This window comes from Athene cunicularia (assembly GCF_003259725.1).
Source record: "Athene cunicularia isolate RWA chromosome 9 unlocalized genomic scaffold, athCun1 chr9_part1, whole genome shotgun sequence".
In the NCBI taxonomy this organism is placed as follows: Eukaryota; Metazoa; Chordata; class Aves; order Strigiformes; family Strigidae; genus Athene; species Athene cunicularia.
In genome coordinates, this window is record NW_020799110.1 from 12,287,336 (window position 1) to 12,312,147 (window position 24,812).

The 24,812-nt window shown below is 45.6% G+C and overlaps 1 protein-coding gene across 1 annotated transcript in view; it reads left to right on the forward strand.

The window, feature by feature from the left end:
- The window catches only part of LPP (LIM domain containing preferred translocation partner in lipoma), a 305,874-nt gene that overhangs the window by 32,958 nt on the left and 248,104 nt on the right, over window positions 1-24,812 (forward strand). Inside the window, exon 2 of the mRNA XM_026854985.1 lies at window positions 14,258-14,363. The gene's annotated coding sequence lies outside the window, so the exon portion shown is untranslated. The remainder of the gene's footprint in view (window positions 1-14,257; window positions 14,364-24,812) is intronic.

Sequence of the window (24,812 nt, forward strand, 5' to 3'; positions counted from 1 at the left end):
TGCTCAGGACTGGCTTGATTTTGGCTATTTGGGGTATCTGAGCACATGGGGATTCTTCTGTTGGAGCTGGAAGCACAGTTCTTCAAGAGCAGGAGCAGCCCAGCTTGACACTAGCTGTGGCATTGATCCCCATCTGCCTGTACAGGGATGGTCATTACTTGCACCCAAAAAGCTGTGATGTAGAGGGTCACAAATTCTGGGGTGAGGGAGGGAATCTTTCTCAGTGCAGTTGTCCTATGTAGGATAAAGACTGTAGCATCTATTTGTAAGGACAGGATCTGGATCTTCTGGGGTCTTTTTGTTGTGGGTGTTTTTTTTTCTTTTTTTGCCATGTGCCTTATGGCCACAGCATCTTCCTTGCTGGCTGGCACTTGCTCAGCTCCTCCTGGTCCCATATGCTTTCCCGAAGCCTCAGCCCATTTACCTCCTGCCAGGCTGTACCTGGTGCAGCCATCATCCCACATTGGCCAAGCATCCCCTTCTTTTCCATCCAGGAGGGAGTGTGATCGGGCAGTGCAGCTTCAGATTTCACCTCTTGGGCCGGCTTTAGTTTTTGTTTTGGTTTTTGTTTAGCTTTTTGTGGTTTGTTGTTCTTGACCTTCCATTTCTCCTGTCTGCAAAGTGGGACCACGAGGCTGCAGGGAGGTGGTTCATCATCACAGCTGAACGTTGGCTGAGCTGTGGCGACCATGTGTGCTCCCAGCTCGCTGTAAATGCGAGGCAAAGCACTTTAGCTGAAACCACTGAGAAGTCACTTCACCCAAATTTGTTAAGCCACGGTAACTTTTGGTTGCAGTCACCTTGGTGTTTAGAAAGTACTCTGTCTGAAAAAGAAAGTATATTGTGGGGTTTATTAGTTTTAATTTAAATGTTTTTGAAATGCTGGAGGCTTTTGCTGGGAAAAAGAAAGGAGGTTTTGGTTTTCTTATGCTGTCAAACCAGCCCTGGACATGGTGCAGACAGCTGTGTGGTTGCTGGGGACTTGCCACCTTAGATGTGATATTTGTGCAGACACAGCTTCAAGTACAATTCTGTTGAAGCCCTTCGTAGCCTTACAGCAAAGGGAATTATAAAGGGTTTTCACAGCCTGGCTTGGAGTTTCTGAGCTTATGAAAACGAACAGTGTAAAATGTTTTTGTCAGGCTTTTGAGAGCAGCTGTCTAGACACATGCATTGTCATATAATAAAGGATCTTCTTTGTTTGGGTTCATCCTTCATTACAGCAGCAGGAATTTACCTGAATCCATTGTTCTAGAAGTCTCCCAAAATGGTGAAGACTTCTGTCAACTAGTAGTCACATCCCTGTTAAGGGAGCTTCAGTCCCTTATGGAAAATAGTTCTTCATCCATCCCAGAGCAAGAACAGGGCTCAGATCTGTTGGGTGCTCCCAGTGTTGCTTTTACTGCTGGGGTGCTGCAGCCCAGATTTGTCCTGTGTGTGCCCATGGGAAACACTGGAGGAATCTGGTTTTGTGTATTGGGTGGAGATGGCCACTGTGGCTCTGGAGTATCACAGCTCTATGGTAGATGCAGGAATTTGTTGCCCAGAGCATGCCTCTGGCCATCTAGTTCAAGTAAGGCTTCTTTGGTTGATGAGCCAGGTTCGGGTTGATTTGGGTCTTTAGTGGTGGAAGAGCTGTAGATGTGGCTCTGTTTAGCTGAAAGGAAACTTTTGCCTTCCTGCAGTGCTGCATCTGTGCTTGCTTTCTGTGCTTGCTTTCTTTTGTTGTTCAGAGGCAAAAGCAACAGTGAAATAAAAGAAGAAATCCCAAACTCCACAGCTTCTGGGCAACTGGGCTGCAAACCTGTGAAGACAAAGAGGAGAAATACTGTTGAGTAAAAGCGAATGTGAGCCTCACATTGATATTTTTGGCCCTTAAAGGACTCGTGGTCCTCAGTAGCTTTGCAGTGAAGATAGGTGATGTCCCTGCACATATCACCCTTGTTTTTTATCTCATCTTGATGGAGAAGAAAGGTGCCACACTTAAAACTATGGCAATTTTCACTGACCGTGATGGTAGTAAGTGAAAGATCATCTCTTCCTTGCTGATTATGGACTTCCTGCCTCTGTGCCCCCCAAAACCAGAGGGGAGCAGTGAGTCCTGCTGTGTGTGCTACGATGGTGGGAGGTTCTGCACAGGCATTGGTGGGCCACTCCTCATGGCCCCCTTCCCTGGGCTGGGGGCTGCCCTCCTCTGGATTCTCCCCCTTGCTCATGCAGGAGTTTAGCAAACTGCTTTCCAGGGCTTTTGAGGTCCCTACCTGGTCCCTGTAGCAGTTCCTGTGGAGGTCCAGGGGGTCTCTCCTTGGAAAGGGTTTGGCTGCAGAGATTTGGCTCTCTTGGTGAGCTGCCAGTGCTTGAAAACAGGTCATGTTCTATATCAGGAAGGGGGGGAAAGAGAAGTGAGATAGTTTTTTCTCTTATAAATTTATTGTTTTAAAGAAGAGAAAGTAGGTTAAACTCTCAGTATTATGGACCAAGTCCTCAAAGGCAATGACTATTGTATAGAGACACGAGAAACTGAGGCTTCTCACTGGCTTCTCATCCCAGCTGGCAGAAAGACTGCTGTGGGCAGATGTTGGGGCACACAGGGTCATGGTCCTTTCAGGAACCATTGGGCAACCAGCTCACCTCCAAGAAATGTGGGCATGCTTCTGCTTGGCTCTTGTGAGCAGCCTCATGGGTCCGCTGATTCTCTCCACCTCCTTGGGCTGCTCATCAAGGACTGGTGCCTCCTGAGAAGTTCCAGGCATATTGTTTATTACAAGACTCTTTTTCTTTTCCTTTTTTTTTTTTTTCTTAATGCTGCAGGAGAGATGAAGATTTTCAAGCTGCCTACTTGGAGCAGGGTAGTTACAGAGCACATACTCTGGGCCATCCCATGGTGGTGACATCCCATGAGGGACAAATGATGGCTGGTGCTGAGCCATGGGGCGCCGGATGGCTTCCTGTGGGTACGGGACAAATATACTTGGCGGGGGGCAAGTGTTGGCCTGTTGGCAGCAGGGAAGGAAGCATTCACTCTTGCTCCTCATGACACAACTTTTTTTTGCTAATCATTCCAGCCCACAGGAATTTTTTATTTTGCTGATTTTTGTTGGTGGTAGTTCTTTTGGTTGTTGGTTGTTTTTTTCTTTTTCTTTTTTTTCTTTTTCTCTTTTAATTGTTGGAGCTGTTTTTAATCCCTGACCATAATAAAGCCACACTGTTAACACAAGCAGCGGGGTGTCTGGAATTGCAGCTGTACTGCAAGCTCTGCTTTTAATTTCAGGCTGTTATTAATGAGGCTGGAAATCTTCCCCTCTCCCAGCTGAGTTTCAACTGTGTGTCTTCATCCAAGTCGCTTCAGTAGGTGCTTCAGAGCATCCCTGACTCCTGAATGCAACAGGTGAAGGCTGAAGACTGTATTTGGATGTAATGAAGAGGTGTCCTGGCTGCTGTCCTTCCCATTCCCTGGTGCAGGCAACTCTGTGCAGGTGGAGGACTGGGAGCAGGCAGCTTCAGGAAGTGGGGCTGGACCTCCAAGGAGAAGGTGGCAGTGGGGAACCGCAGCCCAAAGCTACTGGTACTGGCGAAAGAAAGAGACTTGTGCCTGGCAGAGGTGGGAAGACGTCAGGACAGGGCGATTGGGTGGGTTCAGGTTGCTCATGAGCTGCTGCCTGCTGAGGGGCTCTGGTGGCTGGTATTGTCATCCAACAGAGCAGCACTCTTCAGTCTCCATAGAGGGAGGCTAGCGTGGTGCTGATGGGTAATGTTGCACTTCGGCCCAGGCAGCATCCTGACCTCTGAATGTATTTGCAGAGGGACTGAAAGCAGTGGGATCATCCTCTCTGAAGCACAGAGATATGTCTGTGAGTGGGGAAGCAGCTTTTGGTGTGTCTCTTCTCCGTGTCCTTATACGTAGACATGTACAATGGTCAATCAAAGACGAAGGATGAGAATCTTGAAGCTGGTAAAAACAAAAAACCAAACAACTCTGTTACCCAACCTGTAATTCAGAGCATGGGGCTTGTTGCTAGAGGAGGCTTTTGAGACTAATGACATTTAGATCCAAAGGCAGACTGGATGCTTCTCTGTTTGTGTGAAGAATTATTTCAGCGTTAACAACTACTGGTAAAAGAACAAAATAAAATTGGGAGCAAGATTAAACCTTCTGCCTCAGGATTAAGTCAATCTTTATGTTTTGGACACTGGAATGAGATGGTATCTGGGGCAGAAGACTGTGAGCCTGCCTGTTATGGAGGATTTGCATCATCCTTCAAGGGACTGAGAGTCAGCCTGGGCCAAAGGCAACACCCTTGGGGAAGTGGGCCAAGTTGCTGATTTCTTTAAGGCTTCCCATCATCTTCCTGACCAGCTCTGTTGTGGCCTCTCTTGAGACCCTGATGCCTGGCTGAGGAAAGCAGACACAAGCACATTGCTTTGAAGTAGCTGAGGGTAAGGAACAGCATAGATGGTTTTGCACATATTTTCAGGGCTTCTGTACGGGAAGAAAAGCCAGGACTGAACTGGAGACAATCTGGACATGAGCAGTGTGTCTGTGGTCTTCCCTCTTTCCTGGGGCTGTTTGCCATGCTCTGATGGTGATCGATCCCATGTTTGTGTCTTCATCCCTCTAGCTGTTGTCACCACTCCTGTGGGATGAAATGAGAGTTGCTCTTTTGATGCCAAACAGGGCTGAGAAAGGGGAGTTGATGCAGACTGTTCCTGGGTGTTTGTGATCAAGGATTTCCTGCCTTTGGAGGAGTAAGTCTCTCTCTTCTTTTTGCTCCTGCAAAGTTCTGGGTGCCCACAGGAATAGCCAGCTGTTTACAGTAGAAGCAGCAATGGCAAAAGAAGTTTTATTTTTTAGAATGTAATATTGTAATTGCATCAGGGATATGGAAATCCCAGTCTGCTGCTGAAATTGCTGCAATAGACTTGAACCTAGACATTGTCAGGACTTTAGGAAAAATTCCCAGCAATTTGCATTTCTAAAGCATGGTCCCATGCTCTTGTCTATAACCTGTGTGTGTTAGAGATGTCATATTTCTCTGTGGCTAAGGGCACATAATCCTCCTGGCCCCAGGTGCATACACTGAAGGCCACATTGCCTTTTATTTCCTGTGCAGGTATGACTTGAGTTCTGCTCACCTGGGAAACCAGCCCTTTTAGGACTGTAGCTGAAATAGTCTCAAGTGTTTAAGTTAACACCCCCCTTCTCTCCAGTGTAATTAAGAAAATTACTGCCTGTGCATGTGCATGCATCTCTGCAGGAGCACTTGCTGGGCTGGTTTAGTTCAACTTGCTCCTCTTTTTATGCCACATCTCAGAAGCATGATGTCTGAGCCCGATGCTCTGCAGTGTATGCACCAACCTTTTTTCCTAGAGGGATTGATTGGACTTTCAGTAAAGACAAACAAAGTCGGAAGTATAATGGCACTGAGCACACAGCGCTGTGCTCCCTGGCCCAGCCTGCTGTGCTCAGCTCCTTATACGGCCAAAAAAAAAGGAAGAGGAAAAGAAGCGCAGTGTGAATACCAGACATACGATGCATTCTTCCCAGCTGCAAGCTCGGAATTTGCTCTTCCCCAGAAAGTGGGCCCTCTGCACATCCATTAATTCAGGCTCTGTACTGTTTAGCAGGGAGAGGGAAGCCAGCGTTGAGCTGGCCCCAGACAACACTTAATTTTGTGTAAAATAATTTCTTTTCTGTGAGGGTTTTTTCTTTCTTTGTTGAGAGACGGAGGAGGGAAAGGGGCTGGGATGAGGGAGAGGAGGCCAGATTGTCCTGAACCTTGCTATGACTTGGCAAGCTGCAAGAAGGTAGACTGCAATTACATCCATTCACTCATCCTAAAAATCAATCCGATTCATCATTAGCCTCTGCCTTTAAATTATAATATCCCTGAATAGCATCTTCCAGTTAGCAGGAGGTGGAGGGTAGATAAGTGAATCGATCCTGGTATTTCATTCATAATCTGGCTTCAGCTTTCCCTCTGTGTGCAGCCTTCGTTGCTTGAATACCTATGGGCATGAATGGCCAGCTGCACTCAGAGACTGCTCTAGTCCAAGCTTGGACTGTAGGTGCAAAGCACAGGCCCTGTATTTATTAGATATGGGCCCTGCTATCCACAAGTGTGCCCAGGTTTCCAAAGCACTGGTTTGTTAGCTTGCATTTAACATCCTCTCGAGAGTTTGAATGCGAGTCAGCCCAGTCCATCACCTCTCCTGGTTTGCCATGGCAGGTCTTGTGGTTTTCTAGATTGTCTGGAAGGCAAATTGTGGACTAGAAGCCACAGCAGAGTGAATCAGAGCACAGCCTGCTGACTTGCCAGCACCTGAGGCCATGCTAACAGGGACGCCTCCAGCCAGCCTTGTTTGCACTAACTTCAGGAGAGCTTTTCCAAGACAACAGATGTGACCTGTGATTCTTGGCGCATCCTTCCGTGGATGCTCATTGTGTTTTGTGGGGGCCAGAGAGGTGGGAGAATTGGGCAATTGTCACTCAGCCAAAAGGCATTTCTAGTAGGGGAAAAAACAGCCTAACAACTTTGAGTCATGTTTTATTGCCTTGGGATCAGAGTGCCTGGAAAGCAATTCTCTATTGTCTCTTCGCAGGGCTTGTGGAGGTAATGATGCTACTTAATTTCACAAGCTCCTTTCATCTAGCTTATGTACTGTGCTTTCCCATCTCGAGGATGGGCTGTGACAGCACTTGACGAAGGCAATCTGTGTAGCTACGTGAGGATTCCATCTGTTTCTCTACTTGACAGCTGGGTTGTTCCATGTTACTTGCCTTCTTGCTTTCCTGTAAAACCAAGCACATTATTAGGACCCAAAATAGTAGCTCCTCTGGGCCATGTTGTAATAGGAGGGTGTTTCATGATGACAAGTTCCAGCATTGCATGGAGGCAAAGCCCTTTTATACATGTAAGGAAATAGCGACAATCTGCTTGCTGGTCATGCATGGCTCAGCTCTTTGAACTTTACATTATCAAGTGTATGCTGTCTCTGTTCTCAGAGACTGTACTTTGAAACAAGCACTGTAAATTATCCAGCGAGGATAATAGGGGAGTTTGATGGTAGAAGAAAGAGAAATGAATGGCAAATTTATGCTAATGAAAACATCTGTTGAGTAATCTTGTTACTCTTTCCTCATCCATCCCCACACACATCCGGAGGTTGTTTAAAGTCAGGTGGAGCAGAGACTTTATTTTTTTCCTCTGAGTGGACCTTAGGCTCCTGTGCATAGATAGGTGTAGGTGCTAGGCAAAACAACTGGGGTACAAACGGCAGTTGTTGGTTTTTGACACCATTTCACATCAGCACATTCTTGAGCTCTTCGCAATACATGGGACTTAATGGTGCTCCTTGTGCGTTAGCCAGAGCTTCCTGAGAGGTTGGACAGTGGGCTTGGTGAGCGTTGGATTTAGGGTGCCTCAATGATTTGACTATCTGAGCTCTTTATGATGGTATTGATGTGGACAGTGGCTACCCGCTGAGAACAGGAGAATGGCACGCTGGGAGGATCCTGTGGGAGGTGAGCACAGTGAGTGCCTGGGTCCCATGTTCATCTGGCTTCCTTCTGAAGATGGGGAGGTCCAACTGCCTTGGCCATCCCAGCTCCACAGCTGGATGTGGTGCTGGATGAAACACTGAAGGGCAGCCACGCTCTGGTGTCCACAAAGCCCTGGCTGTTGGTTCAGCATTGTGGCTGCTCATCATGGGAAACCAGTGAGCCTGGTGGGAAAAATGGGTGTCAGGACTCCATTCCTGTGTCTGCAGTGGGTGTATTGCTTGCACAGGCTTTTTGGATGCTGCAGATACCTGACCTGTGTGTATGGTTAAGGACCATTATGTGTTTTGTGGGTGCTGAAAGGTCACAGCCTCTCTCTCTCTGGCTTCTATTTCTGCTAGATTTAAATGGGAGTAAATCTCCCCCAGTTGTTTTTCTAATTCAACAAAACACTGGAACTGATGAAGAAGGAGGAATAGATGGGTGACTGGTGAATATTTCTGTAAATGTTGCGGTGTTTTAGTTTCCACAATGTTCTCTTCTTGCTGGGGAAAAAAAAAAAAAAAGTTAATTCATTAAACACAAAATGGACACCATGTTTGCACCCTCTAAGTGCAGGGGAATGCTGTGCTTCTGTTGTGCTTTTTTTTTTTTTTTTTTTTTTTTTTTTTTGTGGTACTGCCTTAAGGTGCCTTACCAGAAGTAAGGGCCATCATTATTAGAGAATCCTGTAAAACAGCTGTAATAATTGCACAATGTTCTCTATTGCTATCAGTTTTATAATTATTCATAGGGTTTTTTTAAAGCCATGAGGGACTGTCTCTGTACACATCATTGATTTTGCTAATAAAATCTTATATTTTAATGGTACATTTCATTGGAAAAACATCAACTGCTCCATAAAATTAAGACTTATAGTATCGTGGGATAGGAATGTTTCCTGTTGTCTTGATGGAGAGATTGATCTAGATGGATTTATTTGATTGCTTAACAGCTACTGGGGAAGGGTACAGAATCAGATGCCTGATCTCCTCTGCTCCAGCCTCTCTGACCAGAGGTTTGGAGTTTGGCATCCAGCTCTTACCCTTCATTTTCTAAGTGGGCTGTTGTGATGGCCTGATGTCTGTCCCCTGGGTCCATCTGTGATGCAGAAAGATGCTGCATGGTTGGTGCTGAGCTCAGTGTGATTATAGGAACATAACTAGCTGTGCAGCTTCAGCTCAGCATCATGCTGGAGGCTGTGCTGCAGCCCAATTCCCTTATTTCATGGGGTATCAGCTCCCCCGCACCTTGATTTCATCTTCTTTCCAGCCCATGAGAAGCCTGATGCAGATCCTGGCCAGTGGCTCTCATCTTTGCCAAATTGTGCCTGTTTTCTTAACCATCTCTCCCAAGCTCCCAGTCCCCCCTGGGCTCTCAAGGACTGCAGGGATTAATGTTCCTGGCACAGAGGGGTGGTAAGGCTCCCAGGGATGCCAGTGTTCCCTGCTCTCCTTGCTCAGCAGGATGTGAGGACTTGGGGGTCTGTGGTTTGCAGAGGGAGTCTCTGCATTGCTCTGGTCTGCTGGTGTGCTGGAGAAGAATGTCCCACAGGCATGGAGGTGATGCAGCCTTGTGCCCACACATCTTTACTTGCTGTAGTGAGTGGGGATGGTGCTTAAAACCTATTTGAAGTTATTCCAGTGCAAGGTGTGGGGAGAGGACAGCTGTCAGACCACAGCCACTGTGTTGTCCCCAGTGGTTCCTCCATGCAAGGTTCCTACCTGGCTGCTGTGGCCACAGGTCTGCTGCTCAGATGGAGGGTGTTGTTTCTATTCAGGCTATTCAAGGACCATGGGCATATTAAATTGTCTCCATCCAGCATCAACTAAAACATACTTGAAAGCCCCAGACTGAGCTTTCTCCAGCCTTTGCTAGCTGAGCTCTGCAGGAGCTTTGATCAGCAGAACATTGTTTTAGATCTCACTGCAAGCCCAGAGCACATGAAAGGGCCCAGAGCATGGTGAATCCAAGCGCTGCTCTGATTCATTTTGCCAAATGCCACCCTGCCATTAAATATCTTTTCCCATAAGGCGGCAGTCAGTGTTGAACTGGAAGTCAGGAAAGCTACTGCTGAGCCAAAACTCCAGTCCTGTATTTTGCAGTAATTAGCTGGTTTGAGCACATCCTTAGTTCAGAGAAAAAAAAAAAAAACACAAAAAAAACAGGCGATGACACAAGACTGTATTTTATTGTATTTATTTATTTAGAGAGCGTGTGTATGTTGTATTTCAGGGAACATTTAGCGTTCAGGTTCGTAGAGCTGAATCCAATTTAGTTTTACAGGAGACAGCCCAGTTGTCCGTAGCAACCTGAAATTGATTTTCCCCCCTTGCTTACCGAAAGCTGTTCCCTCTTGAATCATCCCTTTAATTTAATACAGCGAACAGGATGTCCCTGCATGCGGAAACTTTTTTTTTTTTAACAAGTAACCTAGGCAAAAAAAATAAATTCTTATTTGAGCAACAGCCCTGACTCTGTCTTTATTACTGATTGGCATTAGTCCTTTCCATGACATTTCCTTATGCTTCATTTCAGGTACTAGAGGCCATTATCAGTATCAGTTAATCACTGCTGCTGTGCAGGGAGATCTCCCCCTCATGTTCCAGCCACCTTTTCTTCTTGGCAGCTGGTCCCTCTTCAGCATGAAACCCTTTGGGCTGTCCTGCTTTCCCCAGTATCTGCTGTGTGGGTTGGCCTGGTGTGTGTGGTCATGCTAAAAAATACATTCTTCGTAGTCTGCGTAGCATCAGTGCTGCTGTTCTCCCTTACTGCGACAGTCCCGGCGCATGGCTTGGGTGATGGCGTGCACCGAGGAGCAGGGCGAGTGCTCCCTGCAATGCCAAGGCGATGCATGGCTTTTCATCCTGGCTTGAGGAGAAGGGATGAGGCATGCCGCTGTTCGGGGCAATAACATCATTGTTAAGCGTCCTCTCCACCTTCTGCTAATGAGGGTGCTTAGGGCTGGGAGCTGCTGGTGACTGCTGCGGGGACCTGGCGCAGGTGAGGTGAGGGCCGTTGGCATAGTGCTGCCCGTACCTATAGCTTGGGGCGTGTACAGGCCGGGAGATAGCTGCATGCTCTGCATTGACCTTGCTGAATATTTTAAACTCAAAACCCAGTATAATGTTGCTGCTTACAGTCTCCTCTGACTTGTGCCACTCTGGCTCTGGTTTCCCATGCTGGGTCTCTGCTTCTGTCAAAACCTCTTTTTGCAGGTCTTCCCGGCTGAAGCAGTGGAGCTGCTCAGAGGAGGCTGGTTGGAAGGCCTTTTGGAGGAATGGAAAGAACTGTAGTACTGTTTTGCTGCTATTTAGAAATTTGTGTCCTTCCTGTCTCTGTGGTGCCTGAGGACTCCAAGGAAGTGACTTGCCTTGTCAGAGGAGTGCCAGGGATGGGGGATTTAGGGCATCTGTAGTTCTGCTGTCTGGAAGAGCACTTGACTACATCTTGGAAGCACAACAACTTGCATGTGGTCAGCAGAGACTACAACCATGTTTCACAGTTGCTTGTTTCTGGTTTTTGCACACCATTGCAAACCAGCACAGACTTTTTCCCCTTTGCTCATAGTTCTTGTCCTGCTTGTTATGAAGCTGCTGGAGGAGGTGTTGCTAGGCTGGGGCAAGGTGTGCTGTGGTAGCAGTTGTCTCACCAGAACTTGTCCCTGTTGACTGTTCCACACGAAGAGAAGCGAGCTGCTGCTTGCATCTACGCTGAGGCCATTAGCACAAATTGCACCAATCTGTGCTGTGAAATGTCTGCCTTTTTCTGGCTTGTTTTCTGAAAAGTTAAAAAAAAAAAAAGTGCACAAAATCAATATGGCAGAGGCTTCAGTTGTGTTCACCTGCTGTCGCTTCGAGAGGAAACCATGTCACTCAACATGCCTGGTGTATGGCACTTGTTGAGAAGATAGTTATTTAATCTTTCTGTTTTCTTCACATCAGTCAAAAAACTGGTTTATTTAATGTGCATCATCTGAACAGTTCACTGAATAAGCTACCTAAAAAGGTTAATCTTGAATTCCGTACTGCTTTACTGTCTCATCCAACTGCTTCAAAGACAGTAATGAGTGTATCTCTAATGATGATTTTCTGATGCAGAGGTAGCGGAGGCATCTACTATTTTCAGGTGCCAAAACTGAGACTTATAATGCCTGTTTTTTCAGAACACTTCATGTTTTGTAGTGCTGTACATGGTTATAGTACAAGTTTCAATTAGAGATTGAACGGAGAATCTCAATCCATGACTGCTGGTTCCTGTCACTTCTGGACACGGTCTTTCTGTGTCTGTAGTTAACCAGAAAAGGCACAGAAATAAATCTCTGGGAAAAAATTGATATATGTGACTTTCCTCTTATTGTTCAGGAGGTTTATGGCAGAGGCATAAATGGGATCTAACCTTTCAAAGTGATGCTCAGCTGCCAGACCACAAAGCATCCTTTCTGGTCTCCTCACCATTGCTTGCCTTGCATGCTCCCCATCTTCCAAAATCTGCGTGAAGGTGAGGCCACTGTCTCACATGGTTGCATCCTCCTTTTCTACATGACCTGGCTTTCACACACAGCTAGCAAGTAGAGTAGACGTTGCTCCAGGTCTCGGTGAGCTTCCATGTGTCCTTGTTTGCATTCCTTCATTCAGCAGGAGCACTGCCTGCCTGAGAACTGGGTTTAGAGCTGTGTATGATCTGGCTGGGATACGCAAAAGTTCCTCGACTGTTGTCTGTAACTTCTGACAGCGGGATATTTGTAAATTTAAACGCTTCCTCCCAGAAGTATCAAAGGAACTAAGGCCACGTTTCAGCATGAATATGAAAGGCTTTCGTGCACTAGTGCAGCAAGGATTGCCATGGAGAACAAAGGCTTTTGGTAATCGCTTCTAATGCCTTTCAAGTTTATGCCTCATTTTTTCCCCTTTTTCAGACAGCCTCCCAGAGTACTGAGACTGCAGTGACTGACTCACCAAATAATTAACAGGAGGAGGACTCCATCTCTGAAACTTCTGAACACCTCTTTTAATTTTCTTAAACCAGCCAGTACCCTGGCCAGGTTCCAGTTTGTGTAATTACATTTGACCTAACTTAATCCCTTGGCAGTTTCAGTTGCACGTGGTACTCGTCTTGGCTCCCTGTCCTGAGCTGCCATTCAACGCTACTCCATGGTTTTCAACAGCTGTTGTAGTTCAGCCATAGAAACGGGTGTATTTTCTTGGTGGAAACACTCCTTGTATCTCTCTCCTTTGCTAAACATCCTCTTCTCAGTAGTATTTTGGGTGGTAACACGTCTGAAGATGATCTTGCTCAAGTCTCTGGAGCTATTTTTACCCTTAGAGATGAGCATGCATTTAAACTCTTATTAGTTGGCCATCATATATTCTGAGCTTACTTTGAGTTCTTCATCTTCAGCAGCAGGCATTTGTTGCTCAATCTCTGCAGCTACTGTGTGTTGCTGTAGGGACATTTATTGGTGCAGGTATTCCTCTTTAGCCTTGGAAACAGCACTTCTGTTATCAAATCTGCGCTAAATAGGAGTATGTCACCTTCCTGTGCTGACAGTAGTTGGACCGGCTGTTAAGTGTTGGCATTGGTAAGGGTGGAAATGATCAAGGAAAGCAAAAGTCCAGGGCGACTGAGAAAGATTGCAAAGGAAAAAAACCAAAAGCCTTCCAAGTGGAAGCTTAGAGATGGACAAAGTGCAGTAGCAAAAGGGATTGTCAGATGGATGGTGCATGGAGAGGGCACTGAGTTGTTGCACTGGTGCATCCTTAGATGTACAACAGGCATCTTGTTTTCACAGCAGGTGGGAAATGAAGTGTTTCTTGGCTTCAGCCCTTGGAGAAGGCATATTTGTTACAAAGCTGCTTGATCCTTTGGGGCTAGCAGCAGCCCCTGCTAAGGTGAAACAGGAATTTAGACAAGATGGGGTGCAAAAGGTGATCCACTGGTGAAAAATGCTGTTGTGGCAAATTGCTACCATCTAGCTCTGTTTTTCTGAGAGCCTCCAAAAGTAAGATGGCAAATGTATTACTGTTGCTCTCCCCTGTTGCTTGTTCTCTCTCATGAAATTTGGGATGTTTTTGTTATTCAGAGGTCTTCCCTGTGTTTCAAAACACACTCATGTGAATCCTTTCTTTATTATTTTCTCGTGTCACCAAGCCCTTGTGTTCAGGAGAAAGATTTCATTTTGCTACATAGAACATCCTGAAGATTGGGAGGCAAGGACTGTGTTGTGAACACAAAAGTTACTCAATCTTTCCTCAGACCTTACTTTTCTGGGTCTATCCCATAATTATACACACTCAAATCTCAGACTAGAAGTCGTGTCCCTGTTGGTTTCAGTGACGCTGTAAATATTGTCACCAGTGAAAACATTAAGATTTGTCCTCTGTGACAGTGAATAAAGCTTTGGAGTTGGAGCCATCTGATGTTTGATGTGTGGTGGGTATTGCTTATAGCTTGACAGGACCTTCTACAAAGTCAGTGAGCACTTCGTTTCCTAGAACACAGATTTATCAAACACTTATGGTGATTGTCAGAGAAAACGTGGCCAAGTTTGAGTGGTGGCGCATGATGTATCTATAGTCATTGATGTTGCTTTTGAAGATCTGTTTGAATGTTAAATAGTGGGGTGGAAGAAATTACACTTCAGAGCTGTTGGGTTTTCCTTTACTACTGGACCCTCTGCCCACCATCGTAAACACAAATAATTTCTTTTTCTTCTTTCAGAGTACTTTACAACTGCATGCTGTGTGTGCCTGTATGCATCAGCCTTTGGATGTGTGCATCTTCTCCTGAAACAGCCTTGTGATATCCTACCTGCCCGTCTCTTGGGGTAAGAAAAGAAATACACATTCAGAGAAACAAGGTGAAGAAAGTGCTTTGAGCAGAATCAGAGTGGCAAAGAGAGGGCAAGCCACACTGATGCCTCAGCTTGTAAATTTTGGAAATAGTGAGCTTGTTGTGGAGAGAGGGAATAAACTGTAAATCTGCCCGCTGTAAATAAGACAAATTATGAGTTTAAGTGGTAACAAGAGAAATCTAAATGAGACATTAGTAAATGATCTCCTGCATTAGGAATAGCTGAGCACTGGAACGGATCGTCCAAGAAGCTTAAGCAGTTTCGGTCATTGGAAAGGCTTAAGAAGAAGTCTGAATAGCTCTAGCAGACATGCTTTTAGGAGAACTGATCCTTCCATATGGTGGAGAAATGGACTTCTGGAGAGCCCTCTTAACCCATCAATGGTTAGAAATGGGAGCATGTGAAATTCTTATCTCAGCAACCTTATTCAAAACTGGTAAGGTAAAAGTCAAAGCTCAGTGTATTTGTGCAAAAGAAGCTGCCTGGTCTGATGACGAGCTTTGATACAACAGCAGTTAACTCTGGTGATCAGTGTCTTTAACTGGATGGTGATCGTGATCTGGAGAGAAGTGTAAGCTAGCAGAAAAGGAGTTTAATCCTCTGTTGTTCCTCTGTTGTTCCCACCTAATGTAAACGTGTGATAAAAACAGGAGGTTGTATCAACTCTGGTTCCTTTGTAGCAAGTTCCTGGGAGCTTGTGTCTCTTCTGTGATCCATATAAAGGCTTTACTCTTGCTCTCAGGTGGGTAATCTCATCTATTTTGTTGTGACATGAAAACAGAACGCTACAGATACAGGTATACTGAGAAAAGTACAAATATCATGTTGGAACACAGAGGAACCAAGTGATTGCTTTCTCTCTGTTTCCAGGGGCGGATGAAATGGAGGAGAGTTTAATTTTTCTTTTCTTGTTCTTCTATTCCTGTTCTCCATTGTGTTTCTTTGTCCTGCCTTGAACAGCAAACGCAGCAGGCTTTTTCTGTGTTTAAAAATGCTGGCTTACCAGCTGGGTCTTGAAATTATGTCCTGAAGATGGCTGCTCATTTAGTTCCATTGCTTATTCCTCGCTCTCCTGGGAGCTGCAGATGACAAACCTTGCCTGGGCTCAGGCAGCCTCTGAGCCTTCATCATGAGAGGAATGGGGTTCAGGTGCTTCATCTTCCTCAATCTGATTAAGAAGTACAGTGAGGTACCTGTCCTGTCACATAGGACACCCAAAATCCAATGGGAAATTCTTCAGTCTCCTGTTGGAGTTTGTTTGGGATTCTTTTGGTTTCTCTTATATTTATCTTTCATCCTTAATGTCAGCAAATACTGATGTCCCCTCTGGAGTTATAGTAGTGTCTTATTGTTTGTTATCATCATCTGCTTAGCAGAGATAAGCTGTTGTGTCCCAGGGGTATGGGAACATGGAAGAAACTTTCAAATAACTCTTAAGAAATGTGGATGGTGTCAAGAGAGAAATAAGGGGATGCATTTCTGAAGTCACCTTTGTATGTGGGTTTTTTCCTCTTTTTTTCTTTTTTTCTTGTTGAGCTTTTCAATTCCTGCAGCTATCTGCTCAAATCTTGAAAGCAAAATACGTTCATGGAAAGATACAGTGTGCCCCCTGATCTTTTGATCTCAATCAAATAAATCTAAGACCTTGCAGTTCACCTTGTTGCAAGGACAGTTAATAAGTTGAGGGGTTGTGCCAATGGCAGTGATGGTTTTCCAGCCTTGTGCTTTTTTATTGTTGTTATCATTTTTTTTGTGATTCAGACCTCTCAGGCTGGTCAGGGTAAGATTATTTGCAAAGAATACTCCATAAATATGCTTGTCAGGATTGGAGTTAACATTCAAGCGTTGCTGCTTAGCAAAAGAAAACAATATGCCAAAGTTCAATTGAGATTTCCCTGCAGGGTTGAGAGTAATGACAAGACTCACTTAACATGGCAGAGATGAGTCCTGCCACCTTTATGGGAGCAGTTGCCTTGCGGTCCCACAGCACATCGCAGCTGTGTGCCTGGTTAACTTGCTGATTGCGCCTGAAGGTTGGGTGTCTGTCATCTCGTGCTGGGGCTACCTTGGGCCGGAGGAGCCCTGGATGCATCTCCTAGCTCCCCAAGGTGCAAGGTCAGTCATTTAGTAGTTTTTTTTTATTTTGCAACTAAAAATTCTTTTTTTTTTTTTTTTTTCATACCTAATGCTGCACTCCTTGCTTATGCCTGTAAACGAGGTTTTGTGGAGCTGTTCTAAGCTCTGAGTCATGCAAAGCCATCCCATTTCCATCCTTGCACTCCGAGTGCAAGCCAGTGTGCACTGCAGGCGTTGCTTAAGAAAGTCCTAGCGTGTCCTGGTGTGTTGTGAGCAGTGCCCTGTGGGCTGCTTGTTATGAGTGTTTGGGCGCTTTGGGAATCCCAGATTTTGGTGGGCAGCTGGTTGGGTTTTCCCTGCTGTGACAGTTCATGGAAATAGTTCCTAGATGTCTCCCACCTAGTGTTTGCCACCAAGGAGTCTTGCAGCATCCAGTGGCCAGAATTTTGCTTGTCTGTCAGAAAGTATAATGCTGATTATCGATGTTTCTGCTGTCCTGTCAGCAGAATTGACTTCTGTGGGTGAGAGCAGCATGAGGAGTGAAGCTGGGAGCCAGCAGCTGCTATTCAAGCATTAACCTGCAGTGTTTGAAACCCACACCAGTCTGTTGTGTAGAAATGGTCTCTCTATAGAGTGTGGTCATGGATGGAAGTATAGTATGTGAGAAGCATGTGGCTCTTCTGAGGTTATTTCTTCCTCCTTGCATAGAGAAGAAAGTGAAGGTGTTGAAGACCACTTGTTTTACACACAGGAGACTGCATGGCAGTGGAACCCCAAGGCTGGGTCTGAGACCCGTAGGTTTGGCCAAAAAAAGAAAAGCTACATGTGGTGAAAGGCAGCTCATTCTCTGAAAAATTTATGCCATCGATAGAGAAAGCAGACTGGGGCTGGGTCGTGAAGTAACAGTGCAAAATGTAATGTGACTTGTGGAAAACCATGCGGCACTTCAGTGACAGATCCCCTGTGACAGCCCTGTGGCTCTGGGTCCAACTCTGCAAAGCTGTAGCTTTCAGTGAAACAGATGTGTCTGGTTCCTTGTCAGCATCGTCTCAAAAATAAAATAAATAAATTAGTGTTTAGTCCCATCTTAAATTCTAAAAGCCATTTCTCCAATGCCTGTAAATAACTTAAACCTTTGCTGGATTTACCTGCCTTGCACATAAAAGTAGAGATATGGTAAAAATAGATTACTGAAGGTGGCAGAAGGGTGCCTTCGCTGTGTGCTGCTGCACCTACCTGGTGGCCCTGCCATGAGCTGGGGAGAGGTGTCCCCATCCCCATGGATAGCTGCCGCCTTTGACGTGCCAGGGAGAAAAGCCCTCCGATAAACAGGAGTTACGCACAGTCCAGACACCGACACTCTTTTTCCTTATTCCAAAAGGGACTGGCAATTAGCAGCAGGGCTAATAGCCACCTTGAGTTAAATCGTATGGAGGCGCGAGAAATAGCAGGGTGTATTTGGAAATATCTATTGCATATATGTATTCCTCTTAAGAAACATGTTGGAGATGCCATATCCATAAATACTAATAAGGCTGTTTGATTCCAATTTTCAGGTAAGATTAACATTTTATTGAGTATTATATCTGTCACATTCAATGCTTTAGTGTACCATCCTCTCAGGCTTATTAGCATAATTGCAGTGCTTAAGCAACAATAAAAAATTCAACAGTAAAATAGCAGTTAACACAGGCAATTTGTTATCAAAAGCTTTTACTTAAGGACAGCTTTTGAGCATATTTATTATCAAGTTAGGGCTATACATTATTTTTATTTAGAAAAACAGGAAGAAAATGTTGTAGGATTTATTTTTCTTTTTTAATGGCTAAATCAGAGGGCCTGAAAATTGGTCACAGCCTTTTTTCTGTTTCTTAAAATCGCTCAGCAAATTCGCTTGGGGTGGGAAGACAAGGTGCTGAAACAAGCTCAAGTCTGGAGCAGGGTTGTGATGTTAACTCAACATAACATTATTGATAAGTCCTGATGCCAACTTGAGTGCCCTTTTAAAATTCCCTTGTTGTGTCCCAGGCTCTGAAGACAGCATTCTCCCCCTCTGTAACTGATGGCACTGCCACTGGAGCAGTGCGAGGGCAGGGTGTCCCAGCCCCGTGTCCCAGCCGTGGCTGCAGCCCAGGAGGTGATGCAGCTGTGCCTGCAGCAGAGGGGAAGGACCAGACAGGACCTGCAGGAAGACAGGACTTTGATGTCAGTGCTGGCTGTCTCTGAGGTTGGAGTGGAGGAGCATGGTGTGACTGTGTGACGGCATTGTGTGCCCCCCCTGTTTCTGTTCTCCCTTTGAGGACACTGGGGAACAGTCCTTTTGCAGAAAAGCTGTAGCGTAGATGTGAATGCATGTATACTTGTGCACATGCACCTGCTTGTGCACATAACATACATGTGTGCCCATACAGAGAGAAAATCCCTGTTGCCAGCATCATAAGATTTCATGGGTGTATTTTAATTTTCAGCAAAAGGCATTTTGAGGGCAAATTTTCTGTGTACATTTAAAATACAAAGTTGTACCTCATAAATGAAGTAAATGAATTTTAAACAACAGAAAAAGTCTTCAGACTAAGAGGTTCATCAAGAAAAGCATAGGCATTTGGCAAGAGGAAGACAGTTGCTGTGATTGCTTGTGATTCCTTTGCTGGTGGAGGCTTTTTTCAGGCCCTGCCTCTGCTTGAGTTTGCTCCTCCAACACCCTTCAGCTTCTGCTTGAGTTCTTCAGATTATGACCCTCCGTTGTCCTTGTTGTTCCTCAGAACAACAGAGGTGTACTCACCTCCAGCATCCCTGTTCTCTCTGTCACTGGAACTTGACATGTTTCTCCTCTCATGTGTTTTCCTCATCCTTCTTTGCTCTGAGACCTCCTCTGCTTTGTGCTACTTTTTCGGAGGTTGCTCTCCTGTCTTATTATTATGGATGACTCATGGTGGACCTGGCACTTTGGTGGTGCCCCGAAGTTTTACCCCTTTGCAGTTTCAGTGGTATCCCATGCCATGCTGAAGAGCTGCCACAGCCCTGGCAATGCCTTGATCAGGCTCACAGCCTGGACAAGCAAGAGGGGTAAACTTGTCTGGTTTTTTTTCTTTTTTTCTTCCATTTTGACTGTTACCTAAGCTCACCCCATGAGGAGAAGTGAAGGCAGTGCTGCCCTGGGGCAGAAGCTCATGTTCATAGTGAAACAGGATGTGCAAGCAGGTTGTAGGAATTGGGAAGGGAGTGCATGGAAACAGGTGAAACTAAACTGGGCACATATTAGAGAAGTGATGTGCTGCGGGGTCCTCTTCACAAACACCCTCTTCTGTGAATATGTGAAATTTGAAAGGATCTGGTTGTTTCAGATCCCGTTTTTTTTGGGGTACAAAAACCCATGTTATTCTTCAGAGATAAACTGTGTGTTTCAGGTTCTCGGGTAGTTGTGACTATTGTGTTGATACACAGCTCACTCTCATGAAACTGCCTAGTACTGCACACTGTCAACCAGAAAGCTTGGTGATGCTTCTGGGAAGATGAATGCACAGAAACCGACTGTGGAGAGCTAAAATTCCTGGGAACTTCACTCTCAGTGGAAATTTGGCTGTGATTTGAATTGCACTTGAAATAGGCATTCTCTGCCTCCATGGTCACCTCCAGGAAGGGGGACTTGCTGCTCTCCCAAGAATGAGCAGGTTCCTGCACAGTCCTGCAGGTCCCTGCTGTCACTCCTGGTTCTGCTCGTCTGACCTTAGTAGCATCCAGCGTATTAGCTACCTGAGCATCTCTTGCTTGCCTCTAGCCTAGTAGCTGGGTACTGGTGAGTGTCTCCTGCTACAGCCAGGGAGGGACAATTCTAGGTCCTGTGCACAGGCAGAGGGTTCCCACGTCTGTAGGAGGAGCTGGGGGACCAGGGAAGGTGCTTTCTTGGGTGTTGATGTGATTGAGGGCTCCTACCCGAGATCTGTAGTCCTCCAACATTTAAGATAGAAAGGCCCTTGCAGGTCTCTCGTGCAGCCCCTGGCTCAAAGCAGGCTTAACTTCAGGGTTGGGTGAGGTTGCTTAGGGCTTGTCATGGCATTGGTGGTCTGCTGTGATCTTGAGGGATGGTGATGGCGTTTGCCTTGATCAACAAGAAGAAACCTTATGGAGGGCTTTGGAGGCTGTACTCGTGTCAGGGTGGTGGAGCAGTGAGATTTCTGAGAGAGGGGCAGTGTGAGCAGTGAGCTGAGAGCCAGCGTCTGGGCTCTACAGTGACACAGGTCCTACATCAGTTCTGCTTGTGAAGTGGGGAACACCATGCCCAGCTCTGCAGGACCAGTACTGTTTGGGGCTGCTGCCACCACAGCCGCTGGGGAAACCGCACAGCCCTCCTTCGTGGTGGACGGGGAGGGATGATGGGAGGAGAGGTGACAGGAGCTGTGGCTGTGCGTGAACACGTCTTTCTCGAGGAGGAAAGTGCCCGCATGCTTCTCAGGGGAAAAAGCTGGCTGAAAGAATTTAGCAGTGATAAATGTCATAAAAATACTTATGCTGGAATTTGTAAAGCCTGGAACATCTGTTCTCAACAGTGCTTTGATCATGTTGTGCGGCTTTTAAAATGATACTTCCATGAAATAAGCGAGATCCTTATGGCTGCAGAATTCCTTTCAGTGCCCCTTTTTTTTCATGGAGCAAAAAGGCAAATTTCACAGGGAACATTACATGACTTGAAACACATACTTTAATGGTTAGTATCAACCAAACAATGTTTTATTAGGTGCTAGGAAAATGTTCCAGTTACATACCCCAGGAAGCAAAGCACTCTCATTTACTTTTAAGCTTATGGGAGCTGTACTTTGAGGAAAAAAAAAAATTAAAAAATAATCAAGAAGTCATTTCTTGTGTATTACTGTATTAAAAACCAAAACAAACACGGTGAAATGAGCTTAAACATTTTGAAGTTTTTGTCAGGAAAAGGGCCTTTTTGGGTTTTGTTTCGAGGCAGAGCTGTAGACGAGCAGGGATCTGCATGTTTTCTGAGGGACGTGCAGCAAACAATTGCAAAACACTGACAATTTACTTTCCTTGGTGCGCTGCTTTGGATTGAATAACTTTTTAGTCATGCACTTTTCTCCAAGGACTCATCCTTTCCCCTTTCCTTGGTGTTTTAGCAGGCTCCTGCCTGTTGCCCTTCAAGCAGCTGCGTGTTTGTGGCTGAAATGCTGTGATGCCGGATGTCTCCAGTGTTTTAAGGAGTGCAGAGAGCTCTTTGCAGTGTGATGCTTGGCCGGAGGATTTCTGCTCCTTTGCCTTCCTGCTACACGTAGGGGAAAAACCCAAATCTCCTGGGCTGTGTTTGTGGAAACAGCCAGTAGGGCACGGGGAGCAGCAGGAGAGAGGGAGAAACTGAAGAGAAGATGTGGAGTGAGTGGGTCTCTTTCATGCGTTCATGTGTTCGTGTTAGGCAAATCCCTTCCTGCTGCTACAGCCGGAGAGTCCAGCAGCTCCCAGCAGAATGCTGGGGAAAGGCTCCTTGCTTCCATCTCCCCTTTCCGCCACTGGATGGATGAATGGGCCTGTGTGTGGCCCCAGGGCTCTCCCCAGCAAGAGGAGTCTGGGGCGGTTCATGGTTTCATCATGTAAAGACTGCCCAAGCTGTGAGAGGAGAAAGAGTTATGGCAATGAATAACAGAGGAGTATGGCTGTGCTTTCTAGTAGGTTCTGAGTGTCAGGGGTTAACTTATGAAAACTAAATTGTTTTAATGAATTTCTACAGCACCCGACAGGTGAACAGGAGGCTTATTACTGTGACATATCCATTTATAGCAGTTTGCCTTCGCTAACACCTGCAACTCAGTTCTGTTACATGCTTATGCTGTCTGTTAATTATTTACCAATGATTTACAAGTACAGAGTGCAAATAAAATGCTTTTATGCTGAAGACTGCATTGCACATCGAAGATTCCTGGGTTTTACCAGGTACGATCCCATCCTCACCCCTGGGATTCTGATGGAGGATTCTTCAAGAAGCAGCCTCCTGCCCACCAGAGCTTGCACACAGAGGGGCTGCAGTGTTAGTGAGGGGCTTGCTACACACGTGGCTCTGGTGCATGAAGGGATCGATGTCCTTCGCTTCCTTGCAGATGGATTTTTTCCTTTTTGAGTGACTTCCCCCCCACAAAGGCTTATTCTTCTTCACAAATGATGACAGAAGCAATCTGTTTGGAAAAAAAAAACCCCAAACCTCACTGTGTGATGTGCTGCTTGTTCTTGGGTTTTTTAAAGAGTAAAATAGTATAAAAGTCAAGTAGCAGATCAAGTTCTGACTCAGCTGACTTATGATCCTGTGCTATTTCTGTAACATTTTTAGCTTATGACCAAATTTTTCTAATATTAGGACATTGCCATAGAAAGTGTGTCAGTCCCAAGCTGCCAGGACCTATCACTATACAGAATATATACATTTCTGGGAAAGTGTGCAGGACCAGTCCAGTAACTTTTGTTGTGCTTTTAAATTGCTGCACTTCTTTTTTTTGTTGTTTGGGTTTGGTTTTGGTTTTTTTTGTTGTTGTTGTTGATTCACTTACCAAAGAGCTCTGTGTAGAACAACATAGCTGTTTTTTGTTTCTCGTGCAGTCAGGCAGCGAGGTTCTGTCCCTAGCTGTGCCTTTTGCTCTTGCAGTTGCCTTGCTGGTAGATTTTTCAGCTGGTGTGAACTCCTGTAAGTCAATTCAAGCTGTACTAGCTATGTGGATTTTATGGAAGTTCAGAATCCAGTCATACAGCTCATTGTTTTAGGAAGGAAGGAGTTCTGGAGATGGTCAGCCTGTTCTAGGCGGGCAAGAAAGGACATGCAAAGTTTCTCTAAGCTCAGGGAAAGTGTGTGTGAACAAATAAGCATCTGTGTTGCAGTACAAGGGAAGGTGATTACTGAGGAAATCCCAAAGTTTACAAGTAGGATTTTTTTTATAGGTCCAAATCTGCTGTGGTTTCAGAGTACCTAAGGACACTTAAAATAATGAAACTGCAGGCAGTCCAGCCCAAACATGCATGACACACAGCAGCGGAGCAATCATTGTGTTTAGCGTTACCAGTCAGCTAGCTAATGCAACAGCTGCTCGGGGATTTTGCGTTTCATTTCTGTCAGGATAATAATGAAGCGCGCAGGGTTAATGATCTGTGTCCAGTTTCCCTCCAAAGTGCTTTATTTGCACTTTGAGGCTACTTTTCATGGTTCTTTGCAGCAGCCCCAAAATGTCAACTGACCTGAAGAAATTGACAGTAGATGCTTAAAAAACCCGAAACAGAAGCTAGAAAGGATGTTGCTTTCTAGCTTTTCATGTGAACACCTTGTACTCAGACTCTCTTTGATTAAGTAACCAGCAAAACTATTCACATGTACTCCAATTAAAATTTAATGAAGCAAGAGGATGTATTCATATATGCTGACTAATGCGGGAGGAATAGATTCCAGTAACTCGGCTCTGCAAGCCCTTTGCTTTGCCATCAGGGCTCGGTTTACTAGAAAGCTCCTCAGCAGCTGTGGAGCTCCTCTAGTACGAACAACCCTCGCAAGTCTAGTGGGGTCATGCAGTTACAGCAAGAGGCACTGATGGCTTATACAGAAAATAATGTGCCTCTTCTAGGGCAGAGCCTTATCAGTGAAGTCTGGTTTGGCCAATTGCAAGAGGTGAGGCAAGGCTCTTGCCCTCATGTGCTCCATCAGAAGAGATCAGAGAGTTGGTGGATGTGTGTGTTTTATCTGCCCTTGTATCAAAACTCTCATCAAGCAGCAGTTGGATGAGCGCAGGAACACGCAGCAAGAAAGGACGCCCTGTCGGCCCTGATTTTTTAAGTAGGGAAATTGGTGTTCAAGTGGAGGCTGTATGACAGCTAATCTGGTGTCAGAAAATAACCAGGCTTTTAGTGCTTTCGACTTTGCCACAGGCTTACTGGGCAGTTGCTTTGGCACTTGCATTCCCAAAGGAAAATGGCTCTGCTTTGCAGATGATTTAACTTCTCAAATGTTGCTCCCACCAGCAAGGAATTATCAGACCTCTGCATGGACCATGAAACGACCTGCCCTGAGTGGTGCAGAGACTTGCTTACTTTCACACTGCCTCTTCCTGAGTATTTTCACCTCGCAAGCTGCTGCAGAGCTCCTGCATCATCTCACACACAGGATAGGGTTTGGAGAAATGGTGTAAGGAGAGCTCATCTGCTCATTGCACAGTGCCCTGTGGCTTCAGCTCTGCGTGGGGATTGATATCCCACCTCTGGAGTGGAATGTGGCAGCAGGGTGATGATGCAGAGCTATTTTAAATGGCATTTTTGGATAAGCAATGAAAGATCCTGCTGTATCCACTCTTAGTAATGGGTTGGGCGAAG